The following is a 16448-nucleotide window of genomic DNA, read 5'->3' on the forward strand; positions in this document are numbered from 1 at the left end:
TTCCTTCTCAAAGGGATCTTCCCGACCCAGGGATTGAACCTGGGTCTCCTGCATTGTGGGCGGATTCTTTACCGACTTAGCCACTAGGCAGTAAGTCTTCAGGAACTTGTCGTCTATGGAAGACCCGGACATGGAAGGTGACCATTAAAACACAATATGTTGTAAAGTAATTATAATAAAGATTGATAAAAATAAATAAATAAAGGCAGTAAGATAGTGAAGATAAGCCACCTACAACAGTATGGATTAGACAAACTCATAGGTGACAAACCAAACAAAAGTACACAATTTGTTGGATGCTATAGTTGAAGTACATTCAAAATACTGTGGAGATATCAGATCTTCTGATCCCTTATTAATGCTCCTTCTATGATGCCAGTTATTCTTTTAAACACATGAAGTTCCCCATGTCTGTCCCTCATGCCTCAGCTATTTCTTCTAAAATCAAACAGAGCTGGTTTTTATGGGCCCAGCATGCTTGCGCTGTACCACTCTGCTCTCTAACAAGAGTTGGATTTATAGGAAAGAACTTCTTTTCAAGAGGAGATCTGCTTGACTTTTGAATATTGGATTTTATGGTTTTTTGCTTTGCCACTCCTATTTGCCCTTCACATTTACAGTCTCCAGATTGTAATATTTGATACCCATCATAAAGGCCCGTGAAAAGAAGGTGATAAATATCATAAATACTGCTTATTGGCTACCTGGATAGAAAAGTCATTTGGCTTCCCATAAAGAGAAAAGTTTCCTGGGCAAAGTATCAGTGTTAAAGACAAAAATGATAAATCACTATCTCCTCTTTCCAAACCTTACACCTAAGTGGACTATACCTAGAATCTTAAAAAATATTGAAAACAACTTTAAGCTTATTGAGCCCCAAATGAAAACTGTAAGTCCATAGAGCATTAGAGGTAGATGGGATTTTCACATTGACTTTAGGATATCCCATCACTATGGGTTCTTATTACCGGATAGAAAGATCATCTAAACTATGGCTGAGGAGTTCTCAGATCTTGGGCACTGTAATAATCTGGCTAAGGGCAAATTTTTCATTTATGTATAGACTGCTAGATGGATTAGCTGTGGTCTACATGGTCATGTACTGCAATGTGTGATGTCTTTATTACAAAGGGTTAAGTAATTTATTGATGAGCCTTGTTATAATACTTAAAAGAAAAATTTCATGTCTTATTGAGAGAAAACCAACCTGGAGAGATAGTATGGTCCAGACTGCAGCGTTGTCAAGTAGAACTTTCTGAGATGCTGGAACTATTTTCCTTCTGTACCATCCAGTACTGTAGATGCTAACAATATGTGGGTATTGAGACCTGGCATATGGATAGTGGAACTGAGGGACTGAGTTTTTTCCTTCATTTATTTAAACTGACTTAAACTTTGATTTGGGCTTCCTAGGTGGCACAGTGGTAAAGTATCCGCCTGCCAATGCAGGAGACACAAGAGACATGGGTTTGATGCCTCGGTTGGGAAGATCTCCTAAAGTAGGAAATCTCAACCCACTCCAGTATTCTTGCCTGGAAAATTCTATGGACAGAGGATACTGGTGGGCTACAGTCCATGGACTAGCAAAGAGATGCAACTGAGCAAACACACACAAATTTTAATTTAAATAGCCACATGTAATTGGTACTATATGAAATAGGACATGAATAGAATAAAGGACGGGGAGCTAAAGAGACTTGGACTTGAGTAATCATATTGCCCCTTGCCAGCTTGTTTCTTTGTCTTTTATCTGATCTTCCATCCCTAATAAAATAACCATACTAATATTTGCCTTGAAGGTCGTATGTTAACCATGCGATGAGTTTATGCAAGGAATCTGGTATAGTGCATAGCACATAGTAGACTAAGAAAATACATAATATAACAATTGATATTTGCTGAATACTTTCTAGAGTCAGCTGCAATCCAAGGTGCTCTCCATACATTATTTTTTGAAAATCCATAATAAATATACATAGGAATGCTGTTTATAGGAATACTGTGATTGTTTCAGTATTCCCATGCTACAGAGAATGGAACAGAGAGCCGAGTCTAGCAGCTAATGATTTGCAGAGCTAGTTAAGCAATTTCAGGTGACTAATTCCAAAGTCTGTAATTTTAGCAACTACACAGAAAATAAACATTTGATGCCTTGAAATACTGTTGTCACATGTATTTTTAAGTCCTATGTCTGAATGTTCACAGCTTACTCTATCCCTTACACGGAAAATCTACTTTCTGGATGAAAGTAAAGCAGGGCAAGTTACAATTAGGAACACTTCGTCTGGACATGTTCAAGCATAAGTGTTTAAAGATAAACCTTGGCTCCCAGTCAGGACTTTCAATGCAGAAAAAACTTTACAGCTAGGTTTCATGGCACAACTCTACAACAACATTGCTATTCACTGCTTTTGTGAAATGAACCACGGCTTAAAAATCAGCTAGCTTCTTTTCAAAAAATTTATGCCAATACAAGTCAGTGATCCATGCCAGTAGTTTTACTTAAGGCCATTATCACTTTCCAGAGAATTTTGGTGAATGTGTAGCAGGGAAATGTAATAAATAGAGATGGAAAAAAACTCTTTCACAAGATGCAAATGTTTTAAAAACTTTTGTATTTTGAACACTTTGTGGATTCAAGAAGGACTGCTTAGGGTACACACTATATATATTGAAATATATTTATAGCGTATTTTAATGAATTTTTGTTTCTACATGAGTTGTTTTCCTGTTATAGAGTAACACACACATGCTCTCAAACACACATGGACATACAAACACAATTTCCAATATTCTCATCTAGCTCATAGAGAATGAATTATATTCTTTCAATAAATATGTTATTCTTTACATGTGGAAAGTTAACCATATTCACATAAAGACTAAAGATAAAGCAAGGCTGTTAATATAAACATCAATCTGTACTATAAATAATTTCACATTCATCGTATTTTACTATCAGGGATTGGTCACAGTACCTTTCAAGTTCTACAAAGTTTATAATATTTCAACTATAGCTCATATTTTTGTGGGCCTAGACAGCCGCTTTGCAAAAATCAGTGACCAAGGGCCACAGTCCATCATAGAATCTGTGTCCTAATATGAGCCACTGATAGACTCGGTAATGCCAAGTGTAATTTTCAAGGATAGCATTGTGACTAACCAGTTTCCAAATTCATCATAACATCCTCAATATAAAATACTCTAGTTTTCCAAGAGAAATAAACTTCATCTTAATAAATCCAACCAGTAGGATCATTCTATGATCTAAGTGTAGATCCTATGATATCTGAACAGAAACTCTGACATTGAAAAGGTAATTTGGAAGCATTTTTCCAATCTCCCCCAACCACAAAACCTCACCACCAGGGACCATATGAAAACACACTGGCCTAGAAGAAATCATTTGTCATTGAAAGTAAACTTAAATTTCACACTTGGGTCTGGATACATAAACAGTATGGAAAATGACGGAATATTTAAGGCATGCACCACCCTTTCTAATTTAACTTATGGCCTTACTAATAAATACTTCCTTGAACATGTGCTTCACACATCATAAAATTTATGCACAGGCTACATGCTGGCTTTCAAGGAACCATTTGTACAAGACTTGCTTTTCAGGGTTAAACCTCACATTCCTGAATCCTGACTTGTATTTCAAAAAAGGAACAGACACAAAGAAGCTCTTCAGTTGAAGATTCATGAATGCGGTGTGCAGGGTTACAGTGTGTTATTTCGTGAATCTAGGACCTTCTGTTCACCTGTACAGAACTGTGCCTGAAACAACGGTCTGAAACAGCTCATCTCGTGTGCTGAGGATCAGCTGATGGCTTACTGTCTTTTCCTGTAGATATCTTGCAGGGGCCCAGACATAAACCGAATCTGACCCCCAGGAGAGGAAAGGCACTTGAGTGGAAATAGGGCTTTGATTCTCTTTTCTGTACTAAGGACTTGCTGCCCTCTTTGGAAAGGGCATCCTTGTCTCTTGTCTAGTGAACTCAACCTGCCTTTCAATATCTTGGTCTTTTGTCCTCTTTTAGATTGAAATCTTCCAGAAGCTGACCCTAAGATGAGGATTTGAATGCAAGCAACTTACTAAGGTGAGAGTTGGACCATGAAGTGCCAAAGAACTGATGCTTTTGAACCGTGGTGCTGGAGAAGATTCTTGAGTCCCTTGGACAGCAAGGAGATCAAACCAGTGAATCCTAAAGGAAATCAGTCCTGAATATTCATTGGAAGGACTGATGCTGAAGCGCTAATACTTTGGCCACCTGATGCAAAGAGCTGGCTCATTAGAAAAGACCTTGATGCTGGGAAAAATTGAGGGCTAGAGGAAAAGGGGGCAGCAGAGGATGAGATGGTTGGATGGCATCATAAACTCAATGGACATGAGTTTGAGCATCCTCTGGGAGATGGTGAAGGATAGAGAAGCTGGAGTTCTTCAGTCCATGGGGTGGCAAACAGTCAGACATGACTGAGCAAATAAACAAAAATTTACTAAGGAGGTCTCCCTGGAGGCACCAATAGGAGGTGGGGAAGTAAAACAGGGAAGCAGGCCTCTGGATGGGTGGTTTTTTTTTTTTTTTTTTTTTTTTTAACTTTTTTTTTTTATTGGAGTATAGCCAAATAACAGTGTTGTGATAGTTTCAGGTGAATAGATGAGGGTTGTGCAGCCGGGACTCAGCACTGCTGGACCTCATGGCAATGCTGTAGACTATACTTCAGATTCAGAATTATCCTACCCAGAGACAAGGAAGCAGAGATGCACAGGCTACCCATACCCACCGCTTATTGGTTGAGAGCTGTTTCTGGGGATTCATTCCTGGGTCTCCTGGCCTTCCCTGTGTGTTGGTCAAGCAGGCTCCCTTAGGCACAGAGGACCCTCCAGGAGCATGGCAGGCTTGTGATAGGAAGCTGTTGGCACGTATGAGAAGAGCGCTGAGGAGCGCTGACGCGGCCGTGACAGCTTCTTTGAGGCCCTCCTTTGGGATCTACAAGACTGGGTTAGGATGGCTGTCTTCTGTGGCGCCCAGCACCGTACACAGCTCAGTCCCAGTGCTCACCACATTGCGCTCAAAGGATCTTTCACTTACTCTGTACGTGTTTGTTGAAAGCCTTGGCTATGTGAAAGAGAAGGTGTTAGTGCATAAAAATAGATATGATCGCTGCCCTTGGGAGGGAAAAGGTGAATAAATAAGGAAGCAAAGATATAAATACATAAAACTAAACACTGTAGCAAGTGCTATGAGCATAACAAATGGGGTATATTGACAAAAAAATCACTGGAAGTGGGATAGAGACCCCATTTAGACATGGCAGATAAGAAAGGTCTAACTGAAAAGATGCTGTTTAAGCTGCATCCTGAGGGGTGAGAGAAGTCAGTCATGCAGAGGGCAGAGAAAGTGTCCAAATAGGAAAGACAATAGGAAGAGGGGTGATCTCTTAGCTTATCAGAGGAACTCAAAGTCACTGAGGCTAGGACACACTAGACAGACGTGGGTGTTTCAGATGAAGTATAAAATTAAGCAAGGGTGGGCTAGGTGGGTCCTCATCTCTCTCTCTCTCTCACTAGACTGCAAGCTCCTTGCAAACTACAGCGATCCTGTCATTTATCTTTATTTTCTCCTGGTTGTTGCCCCTAACTCTTTCTCCCGCTGGTGTACAGTGCAGGGCTGGCACTCAACAGATTTTCAGAAGACTACTATGTTCTGTATCCTAAATAAAATATTTCCTTATTTCCTAACGATGAAGCAACCCAAAAAGAAGACAGTATCTGAGCACCCTTTAGCATTTTAAAAGATAGAGAAATCCATAAAACCTTTCCTATAGGTGATAATCTTGCCAAACTTGAAAAGTCTCCTTGAGAATGTATAAACAAGTTTATGAGTTGCTTGAAAGAAGAGAAACACATTTTTGTTCTGGACTATTAGGTACCTAGTATGTTATATATGTTCAGCCCTATGACAAGAGTGACCATACAGTTCGAAAAAACGAAAACACAGGAAATTATGAAAGAGCACTGAAGGACAGTGTGATAAACATTTACAAAAACAGAAGCTAACACACTTACTAGGCACTTTCTAAGCACTTTACATGGAGTGACACGTGTAATCCTCACAACAACCCCATAATAGAGGTTCTAGTACTGTTCCCATTTTATAGATGAGACAGGCTTCAGTATTTTAAGTAAGTGATGCAACATCACACAGCTGATGTTAAGTCAGAGTTGGGATACTACATGAGGAACTGGACTCCAGATATTCAGAAAAAATTTGTTGAAGGATAACAAGCACCGAAGGATGTCAGGAAGGAAGATTAATATCTCAGACTTCCTTTGAGTTGGCAGTGCAAACCGAAAATTCAATTTTACCCTCTGTCATTATTTTAACTATCCTCTTTGGCATCCTGGAAAAGTTGTAGAACACCCTCTTGATGGCTTTTAATTGCACAACACATGTCTCCCTATGGAGCAACCCACTCTGGTTCTAGTCAGCTCCAAATGACACAATCTTCTTCCTTACACAAAGTCACGTCTACCTCTGTCACCTTCTTTGAGGCACTAATTCAGTGCTCCAGAATCACACAGAATACGGCAGTCTTGGAGAAGCTATAAAGACAGTTACTGAACTGAGTTTTTCTTTCCAAGGCTAAATAAATAGCCCCTTTCTCACCCATATTTTTCAGGTTTTATGGCTCCCAAGCCCCATACCATCCTCTCTGCTCTCCTCTGGTTGATGCTTTCAAGTTTGCTGATGCCCTATAACAGCCTGGGTATCTCAAATCAGGCATAATACAATAGGTGTGCTCTGGCCATACCCACACAGTGGGCTCGCTACTACATTTTTATTCATGCAGCCTAATTCTGATTAACCTTGTTTGGGCAGTCTCAAGTCTGTTGACTCAGCTTAAATTTTCAGTCAGCCAAAACATGTAAAAATTGCCCCTCAGCCAAGTCCTCATTTCCAAAGCTAGTTCACTGAGAATGTACTAAGTACTTATGTAGAAATGAGATGCAGGTCCAATTTGATAGGGACTTAGTGTCAAAAGTTTGAGGGTGACAGATCTGGATTCAAGTCAGAATTTTGACACTTTCTGTCTGCATGACCTTCAGAAAGTGATATCTTCTCTCAGTTCAATTTCTTTACCTGGAAAATACAGGGTGGAAATAACCTGCAGGATTGCAGGGAAATTTAAATAAGATGGTATCTTGAAAGAACTTGACATAGCACACCTAACTGCACTTGAACCAGAGCAGCTGAACGTGGCTGGATGAAAACATACCATGATGACCGATTTTATTGCATACTCCTTAATCTATAGTTAACTCTGTCCCATACTCCCCTAGCTGACTGTTTATCATGTTCTCTATCCTCAGTCTTCCCACACTTCCTCCTTCTACTCATGCTTAGCTGACGGCTTTGCTTCCTGTTTCAGTAAAAATTAGAAGGACTCAGAAGAGACTTCCATTCACCCCCATCACCACATCGAACAACCTGCCTGTATCTGTGTTTTTATCGTCTCTTGATGTGGTATAAATAAGTTTGTAAATTTTGTGATCTCATTCTCCACCAAAACGCAAATTCCTTAAGGACAGAATCTTTTTCTGTTTTGTTCATCACTGTATCCCCAGCACGGAGAACAGCTCTTGGTACAATTCTATAATGCATGGAAGATATTCGAAAAATGGTAACTGTTATTAATATTAGTTTTTTCTCTTGATTCCAATTTTCTAGTGGGGCAGACAGTCAAATACACAGACCTTGGCCCTTGAGTGCAATAATGGCAATGGCAAAGAAAAAGCATGTGTGCAAGCTTAGTTGCTTTAGTCGTGTCTGACTCTTTGTGACCTTATGGACTGTAGCCCATCAGGCGCCTCTGTCCGAGGGATTCTCCAGCCAAGAATACTGGAGTGGGTTGCCATGCTCTCCTCCAGGGAATCTTTCTCACCCAGGGTTGAACTCACGTCTCCTGCATTGTGGGTGGACTCTACCATTGAGCCACCAGGGAAGCCCAGCGTGGAAAGAGATGCTGGCACAAATTGCTACAAGCACACAGAAGAGGAGGAGAATGACAAAGGAATCTATTAAAGCAGATGCTCTTCAATCAAATCTTGGCTTCATTACTTCTTCATCTCTTTTGTTTTGGACTAATTAATTTTATCAACCTCATTTTCCTCATGTGTAGAAGATTATAAAAATGTTGCGTTTGTAAAGTTGTTGTTAGGATTAAATACAGCAATACATATTAAGCACTGAGCTCAGTGCCTAGCAATGCTTAAAATTATGAAGAAGGAAGATTAGCAAAGGAGTAGGGGAAAAGAAGGGAGAAAGAGGGTATATGTTGCTAATTCAGACAGAGGGTTGGTGTAGGAGATAGTGAGATGTTAATGGATTCTGTATTGTTTTGGCAATAGGACTAGAAGATTTTCTTGGCATGTTGGGTGTGTGGTATAAGAGATAATGAAGAGTCTATATTTGTATTAATTTAATTGGAGGCTAATTACTTTACAATATTGTGGTGTTTTTTGCCATATATCAACATGAATCAGCCATGGGTATCCATGTGTCCTCCCATCTGCCCCACTCATACCTCCCTCCCCACCCCATCCCTTTGGGCTACCCCAGAGCAGAGCACCGACTTTGAGTGCCTTGCTTTGTGCATTGAACTTGCACTGGGCGTCTGTTTTACATATGGTAATATACATATTTCAATGCTATTCTCTCAAATCATCCCACCCTCACCTTCTCCTGTATAGTCCAAAAGTCTGTTCTTTACATCTGTGTCTCTATTGCTCTCTTGCATATAGGGTCATTGTTACCATCTTTCTAAATTCCATATATATGCATTAATATACTGTATTGGTGTTTCTCTTTCTGGCTTACTTCACTCTGCATAATAGGCTCCAGATTTATCCACCTCATTAGAACTGACTCAAATGCATTCTTTTTTACAGCTGAGTAATACTGCATTGTATATATGTACCACAACGTTCTTATCCATTCTTCAGCGGATGGACATCCAGGTTGCTTCCATATCCTAGCTATTGTAAACTGTGCTGCAATGAACACTGGGGTATATGTGATTCTTTTAATTCTGGTTTCCTCAGTGTGTATGCCCAGCAGTGGGATTGCTATGTCATACAGCAGTTCTATTTACAGTTTTTAAGGAATCTCCACACTTCTCCATAGAACAGTGTATTAGTTTACAGTCCCACCAACAGCATAAGAGGATTTCCTTTCCTCTACACCCTCTCCAGCATTTATTGTTTGTAGACTTTTTGATGGCTGCCACTCTGACTGGTGTAAGATGGTACCTCATTGTGGTTTTGATTTGCATTTCTCTGATAATGAGTGATGTTGAGCATCTTTTCATGTGTTTGTTAGCCATTTGTATCACTTCTTTGGAGAAATGTCTGTTTAGTTCTTTGATCCACTTTTTGATTGGGTCATTTATTTTTCTGGTATTAAGCTGCATGAGCTACTTATATATCTTGGAGATTAATTCTTTGTCAGTTGTTTCATTTGCTGTTATTTTCTCCCATTCTGAAGGCTGCCTTTTCATCTAGCTTATAATTTTCTTCCTTGTGCAAAAGCTTTTAAGTTTAATTAGGTCCCATTTGTTTCTTTTTGTTTTTATTTCCATTACCCTGGGAGGTGGGTCATAGAGGATCTTGCTGTGATTTATGTCAGAGAATGTTCTGCCTATATTTTCCTCTAAGAGTTTATAGTTTCTGGTCTTACATTTAGATCTTTAATCCATTTTGAGTTTATTTTTGTGTATGGTATTATAAAGTGTTCTTGTTTCATTCTTTTACAAGTGATCAACCAGTTTTCCCAGCACCAGTTGTTAAAGAGATTGTTTTTTCTCCATTGTATATTTTTGCCTCATTTGTCAAAGAAAAGATGTCCATAGATGTGTGGATTTATCTCTGGGCTTTTTATTTTGTTCCATTGATCTATATTTCTGTCTTTGTGCCAGTATCATATTGTCTTGATGATTGCAGCTTTATAGTATATTCTGAAGTCAGGCAGGTTGATTCCTCCAGTTCCATTCTTCTTTCTGAAGATTGCTTTGGCTATTTGAGGGGTTTTTTTTGTGTGTTTCCATACAAATTATGAAATTATTTGTTCTAGTTCTGTGAAAAATACCATTGGTAGCTTGATAGGAATTGCATTGAATTATAGATTGCTTTGGGTAGTATACTCATTTTCACTATATTGATTCATCCAATCCACAAACATGGTGTATTTCTCCATCTATTTGCGTCATCTTTGATTTCTTTCATAGGTGTTTTATACTTTTATATATATAGGTATTTTGTTTCTTTAGGTAAATTTATTCCTGAGTATTTTATTCTTTTCATTGCAATGGTGAATGGTATTTTCCCTTAATTTATCTTTCTGTTTTCTGGTAGCGCATAGGAATACAAGAGCTTTCTGTGTATTAATTTTATATCCTACAACTTTACTATATTCATTGATTAGCTCTAGTAAATTTCTGGTGGTGTCTTTAGGGTTTTCTATGTAGAGGATCATGTCATCTGCAAACAGTGAGAATTTTACTTCTTCTTTTCCAATCTGGATTTCTTTTCTTTCTTTTTCTTTTCTGCTATTGTGGCTAGGACTTACAAAACTATGTTGAATAGTAGTGGTTGACCCTACTGCCTGACAGATGGAGTTGCCATCAACCAAGATAGGAAAGACTGTCTGTGAAGTAGGATTAGCTAAGACCATCTATTCCCATCAGAGGATTCATCTTTCCTCTGATCCTCCTCCTTTTTTCTTATTGCTCCAAGTAAATCACTTTATAAATCCCCCCTTTTGTTGTCCATCATGATTATGATTAATCAATCTATTTTGGGTTAGACACTTCTGTTCCTGTGTGCATGCGTGCTCAATCATGTCCAACTCTTTGCAATCCCATGGACTGTAACCCGCCAGGCTTCTCTGTCCATGAAATTTTCCAGGCATGAATTCTGGAGTAGGTTCCCATTTTCTGTTCCAGGACATCTTCCTGACCCAGGGATTGAACCCACATCTTTTGTGTCTCCTACATTGGCAGGCGGGTTCTTTACCACTGGTGCCACTGGGGAAGCCCAGATACTTCCATCATGCCTGTTTGAAGTCAGAGCTTAGACACTCTGCTTCCTCCTTTATGAGCACATGGTTCTCTTCAGATACCTTCCCCCATCTTCCTTATTAATATTATCTGTTTTCATATGGTCATGAGACTGTATCTAATTTGGGTCTGGAATTTTTTTTTTTCATCCAAGTATTGAGGTTTGTGCATGAAATATATCTGCTGAGTGTTGGTGTCTTCAATGGTAATGATCCTTAACTAACCAGTAGATAACCTATCACTTTTCCCCAAGCTTGCTGATCATCCTAGTTTCAGCAAACATTTTTACAGGCCTGATTGAAATTAGGGTCAAAGTTGACCAGTCTTTTCACTGCCTTCCTTAGTTTTATTTAAAGAAAACTATCTGTCAGGTAGAAAAAATTTAGCCCAGACTTCAAATCAATGTCTGAATGAGTAAAATCCTTTTCATGGCAGTAATTCCTTCTGAGTCACTCTCAAGTGTTTAATCAGGATTATAATATGATTATTCTTCAAGTAAGGGGAACTCATGCATAAGGTGTGATCATGATGCTGTTTCTCTCTCTCCTTTTGTCCTTACTCAGATGTTCTTTATTATGCCTCTGCTATGTCCATGACTCTTTATGTAGGAGAAGAAGGGGAGGGAGAGGACCTAACAGGATTTGAGTACCCACAGTATGCTAGGCACTGAGCTAAGCACAGCACTTAGTCTTTTCCACTTATTCATCACATCCCACAGCTGAGAGGCATTGCCTCTTTTACATATGGAAAAAGTGAGAGTCAGATCACTTATGACACAAGTCAGGTTCACAGAGCAGAAAGTCAAAGCCCCTCTGCTGATTCCAAAGCTGTTCTCCTTTTGTAACACCGTGCTGTTTTACAGGGGAAGCATGTTCTTGGCATCCTTTTCCACTTCCTATCCTAACAAAATCTAACAAAATTCTTTTGGAAAAATGTATATGCTTCCATTGTTATATCACAGCCTTGCATTTTAGTGTTACCAGTGAAATTATGCCCATTTTCTGGACTTGCTTGCTTTCTGATCTGTATTTTGTAGTTTGACTTTGTTGTTTAGTGGCTAAGTCTTATCTTCTGTGACCCCATGGATGGTAGTCCACCAGACTCCTTTGTCCATCGGATTCTGGAGTAGTTTGCCATTTCCATCATCAGGGGATCTTCTGGACCCAAGGACTGAAACCACATCTCCTGCATTGGCAGGTGGGTTCTTTACCACTGAGCCAGTTTGTCTTAGGGATAAATATAAATCTAGGGTGGAACTGTTGGTAAAGGGGTCCACTGGGATGTGAGTTGGATCTTGCAGGATGGGGAGGTGAAGTTTGGCCAGGCAGAAGAATAGAGTAAGTGATTGGGGAAACAAGCAGAATTTGGACAAAAGTAAGAATCCACATGCTTGTGGAGGGGGCTCTAGACTGTGGGATGATTAGAAAGTCCCAGGGAAGACTTTGGACTGTATTGTACTGCAGAGAATCACCAGGGCTGGGGGAGGGAAGATCATGATGGGCATCCAGAGGATAACCCTGCAGGGTTGTGCAAGCTGGTGGTGAACACAGAGGCCATGTTATTTCAGTAACTCAAGTATGAGATAACAAAAGGTTTCGACTAAGTAGTTAGCAAGGACAACTTATACAATCTTTTCCACCTATAGCTTTTTGAATGTCAGTCTTCTCTGGGCAAACAGGCAATGAACATGGAAGCTTGATAGCTGATGGAAAAAAAAAATAGGATTGTATTTTTTTTTTCTTTTTCTGTAAACTGATATACTATTTAAGAAGGTCAAGAAGCCTCTCAAAGCTGTTCTCTATAGTTATCAATATTTACAGCTGCTTTCAAGGAACCTTCTGAAGATGAAGTGAGGTCGTATGTAAAGTGAGACATCATTTTTCACTCAGTGTGGTGCTATTCAAGGCTGTAAGCAGGTCCCATCTCCATTGTGCAGATAAAGATTTGGGAACAAGAAAGGTTAAGAAAATTGCTCAAAAAAAAAAAAAAGAAAAGAAAATTGCTCAAGGTCACAGATCTAGCAAGACTTAGGTTCTAGAGTACTTTTAATTCAGTGCTACACTGTTCTTTTGATTCAAAGCAAAGTTACAGATTGGGAAAAACACAGAATTTTGAGCAAAAGGTTAAAGTTAGAGAAATTGTTAAATGGAATAGAGACTTAAAATTATTTAACTAATTTGCTCAGCTAGAAAGTAGGTAAATCAACAGAATGGGTGAACAGAAACATCAAAATTCTTTTCAGAAATCTTTTTTTTTCCTTATGGGGATAGAAAAATTTAAGAAGAAATTAAAACTACTTTTTTTTCCATGGACATATTGAAAGTTCAGAACTGGAATCTTTAAGAAATTTAAGTACGATGAAGATATCTACTACTCCAAACTATGTTTGTTCCACTATGTTCTGCCATCTTGAAGAACAAAGTAGAACCAGAAGTGAGAAGTAATAGTTTTTTAATCAGAATCAATTCCCACCCCCCCACCCCCCGCTTTTTTTTCCTGGTTGGTGAATCTCTTAATGTGTAGGCACCAGCAGAAATGACATTAAATTTATGACTTATGTGCCTATATGTAGGTATGGTAAAAGTGAAGCCAGCATACAAAGCAATCCAACTTTACTTCTTGAAATCTTAATTTATAAATTCTAAATTTGCAGTTCAATTGCCAATGTTACAAAACTTATTCCCATGCTGCAAGAAAAAGTAAGTCTTGTTTGTGAGAAATGTAAGTTTTTCACTTATTGGAGAAAACCCACTCTACTTTTTCCCTGTTTGAAAAAAAAAAGGAAATAAAAGAAATAAATTTACTTTAGTGTAACTCTAGATAATTACTTTTCCAAGAATAAAGAAGTTAATATATTTTCCTTAACTTTCATTGTGGTAGGTATACTGAAAAATTATGAAAAGGGAATAGACTATAATAATTCTTCCTTAAAATAGATTTACTTTAGGTTCTCAAAAATAGCCTCAAACTTTTTTAAGGCTTTTAAAGATATCAACTTTTTGAAGACACGAGCTTTTCAAAGTCCTATTTTGCACTAACATTGGATGATGATATGATAGTTTTATCTTATAAAGTTGTTAAATAATAAAAATGATTTTTAAAATATAATTAATGTTTCTTACCTAAAAATTTTAAAAAAGTAATAGATGTGGTGCAAAGGACTTTTCTCCCTGTATTTCTGTAATGTGTCCAGCTACAAAACAAACTTTATCTTTGATGCTTTAATAGATATCTCTGAGTATATGATTATGTGTTTTCTAGCTGGAGGTATGGATGGAGATGAGAAAATGCAAAAGAAAAAGGATCTGACCTAGAGTTTACAAGTAGAACCCCAAACAAGGCAGATGGCTGTGGGAACAGCCTCCGGCCTGGGGGCGTCTGTTGGGTACACAGCACTGCAGGTGCTTCTCAGGCTGTCAATCTCCCATCTTGGTCTCACTGACTTATAGTCCACAAGGGATGTTAGACCCTTCAGATATTATGCCCTCGTTTATCAAGTGCAGTGCAGATACTGAGTTTGATAACAGATGATACGTGATTCAGACAAGAACAGGACATATTGAAAGTCATCACTATGGCACAGAGAAAAAGGGCAGTAAAGTATGTGTTTGTAAACTTATAAGCATTTAAGATACCTGTATTCATCAAAGCCCCAAACACATTTCTCTGAAACTTGATAGGTTCATTTCACATATGGCAGGCAAAATAGAGACTTTCTTCTTAAACATACGAAGACTTTGGACCATTCTCCCACCTGTGCGTCAGAGTGTGGGCCTGAGTGACCTCAGGAAGGGACTTTTACTAGGTCTTTCTTGGGAAGGCGATATATATGGCAATGTGACATGGTGGCTTGGTTGCTCTGATGCAGCTGTTTTAACAGAGCTCTTCTGAAGCCATTCTGACTGGTAGTTCCTATACAGTTGGAACATTCTAAGATAGCTTGGAAAAAAACCTCCCAGTCCTTTTTATAATTACCAAGTAATAAGTGAAACAGATATCTTCACTCCATCCCTGACTTGCACTGCTAATTCCCACCTCTGGGGGTTTAAGAATGGATGAAGGATGGGGCAACACTTAGGGACATGGGTAAACTATTATGTGGGAATTGGGCATATTTACTGTGTACATTACTTGTTCATTTTTTAAAAAGATAATAATTTTTGCTTTTTGGGCAAATTTCTATAAAAAATAGGCTGTGTACCAAACCAACTCTATTCTTTGCACTATAATAAAAATTTTCATCTTCAAGGACACATATGGCCCTCTATTAGAAAGGGGGAGTTCTGGGGTTTTTTTTTGTTTTTTTTTTTTCACCACGTGCAAGATCACCACAGAGATCTTAGAGAGCCCTTAGAGCTACTTGAGAGTTTTCAGTTCCTCTTGTGGCATATTCCTTTTGAAACAAAGAAGGGAGTCATAGCTATGGACCAACGGGTTGTAATCTGATAAAGTAAATAGGTGAAGGCTTGCTCTGATAGAAGAGGGACATATGGAAATGAAGGGAAATGTTCTTTTCTGACTGTACAATGTACTTAGTTTCTGGATTGCTGACAAAACTGAGCAGATCGCTTCTATGGAACAAAGATCTTCTTCAAATTAGCACCTTTTAAATCTCAATTTGTGATAAATAATACTGATGTCAGAGACTAAAACACAAACATTTCAGTACTAATTCAAGGAGATAGCTAGGAAAACAAGCATTCATTCTGTCATCACGTGTTAATAAAAAGAACAGATATTTAGGTTCATATACAAAAGATCACATTATGCATTGATTCTTTTCTATTTTATTACTATCAGTTTTATTATGGGAATTTTGCATCTTAAAGTTAGTCACCAAAAATGAGTGTGTAATTATGCCAATTTCTCATGAAAGCTAAAAAGCAATTTCATAAAAATTCTTCATATTTCCAATGTTTTATTAAAATCTTCAATTCTGTCCATCTATTTGGAAGCAATCACATGCTAGGCTTGGTTTTAAATGGGTAAAGATTAGAGGGCAAGAATCTCCTGTCCTCCAGGTTAATATCTGTTTCTCTTGAGTACAAATACTATCCCTGCGCTCTCTGCTACTTCCCTAGTTTAAGTTCTTAATGTTTCTTACAGGATGATTTCTAGATCATGCTATGGTTACCCTGCTCCTGAGCATTCCCCACACCAATCCATCCAGCCCAGATGACCATGACCAAGAGTTTTCTACATCACAGATCTGATCTCTTCACCCTCTTTAATAAGATAAATACAAACCAAGAACCAAAGGGGTACACTGGAGGAGGGAAGGGTAGAATGCATTAAGAACAAAAGGAAGCTAAGAAGACATTCACAAC

The 16448-nt window shown here is 38.5% G+C and overlaps 1 protein-coding gene across 3 annotated transcripts in view; it reads right to left on the minus strand.

Moving 5' to 3' along the window:
- BBOX1 (gamma-butyrobetaine hydroxylase 1) overlaps nt 1–16448 on the minus strand; it is a 68133-nt gene that overhangs the window by 39491 nt on the left and 12194 nt on the right. The gene's annotated exons all lie outside the window — the stretch shown is intronic.

This window comes from Muntiacus reevesi, chromosome 9 (assembly GCF_963930625.1).
Source record: "Muntiacus reevesi chromosome 9, mMunRee1.1, whole genome shotgun sequence".
Classification (NCBI taxonomy): Eukaryota; Metazoa; Chordata; class Mammalia; order Artiodactyla; family Cervidae; genus Muntiacus; species Muntiacus reevesi.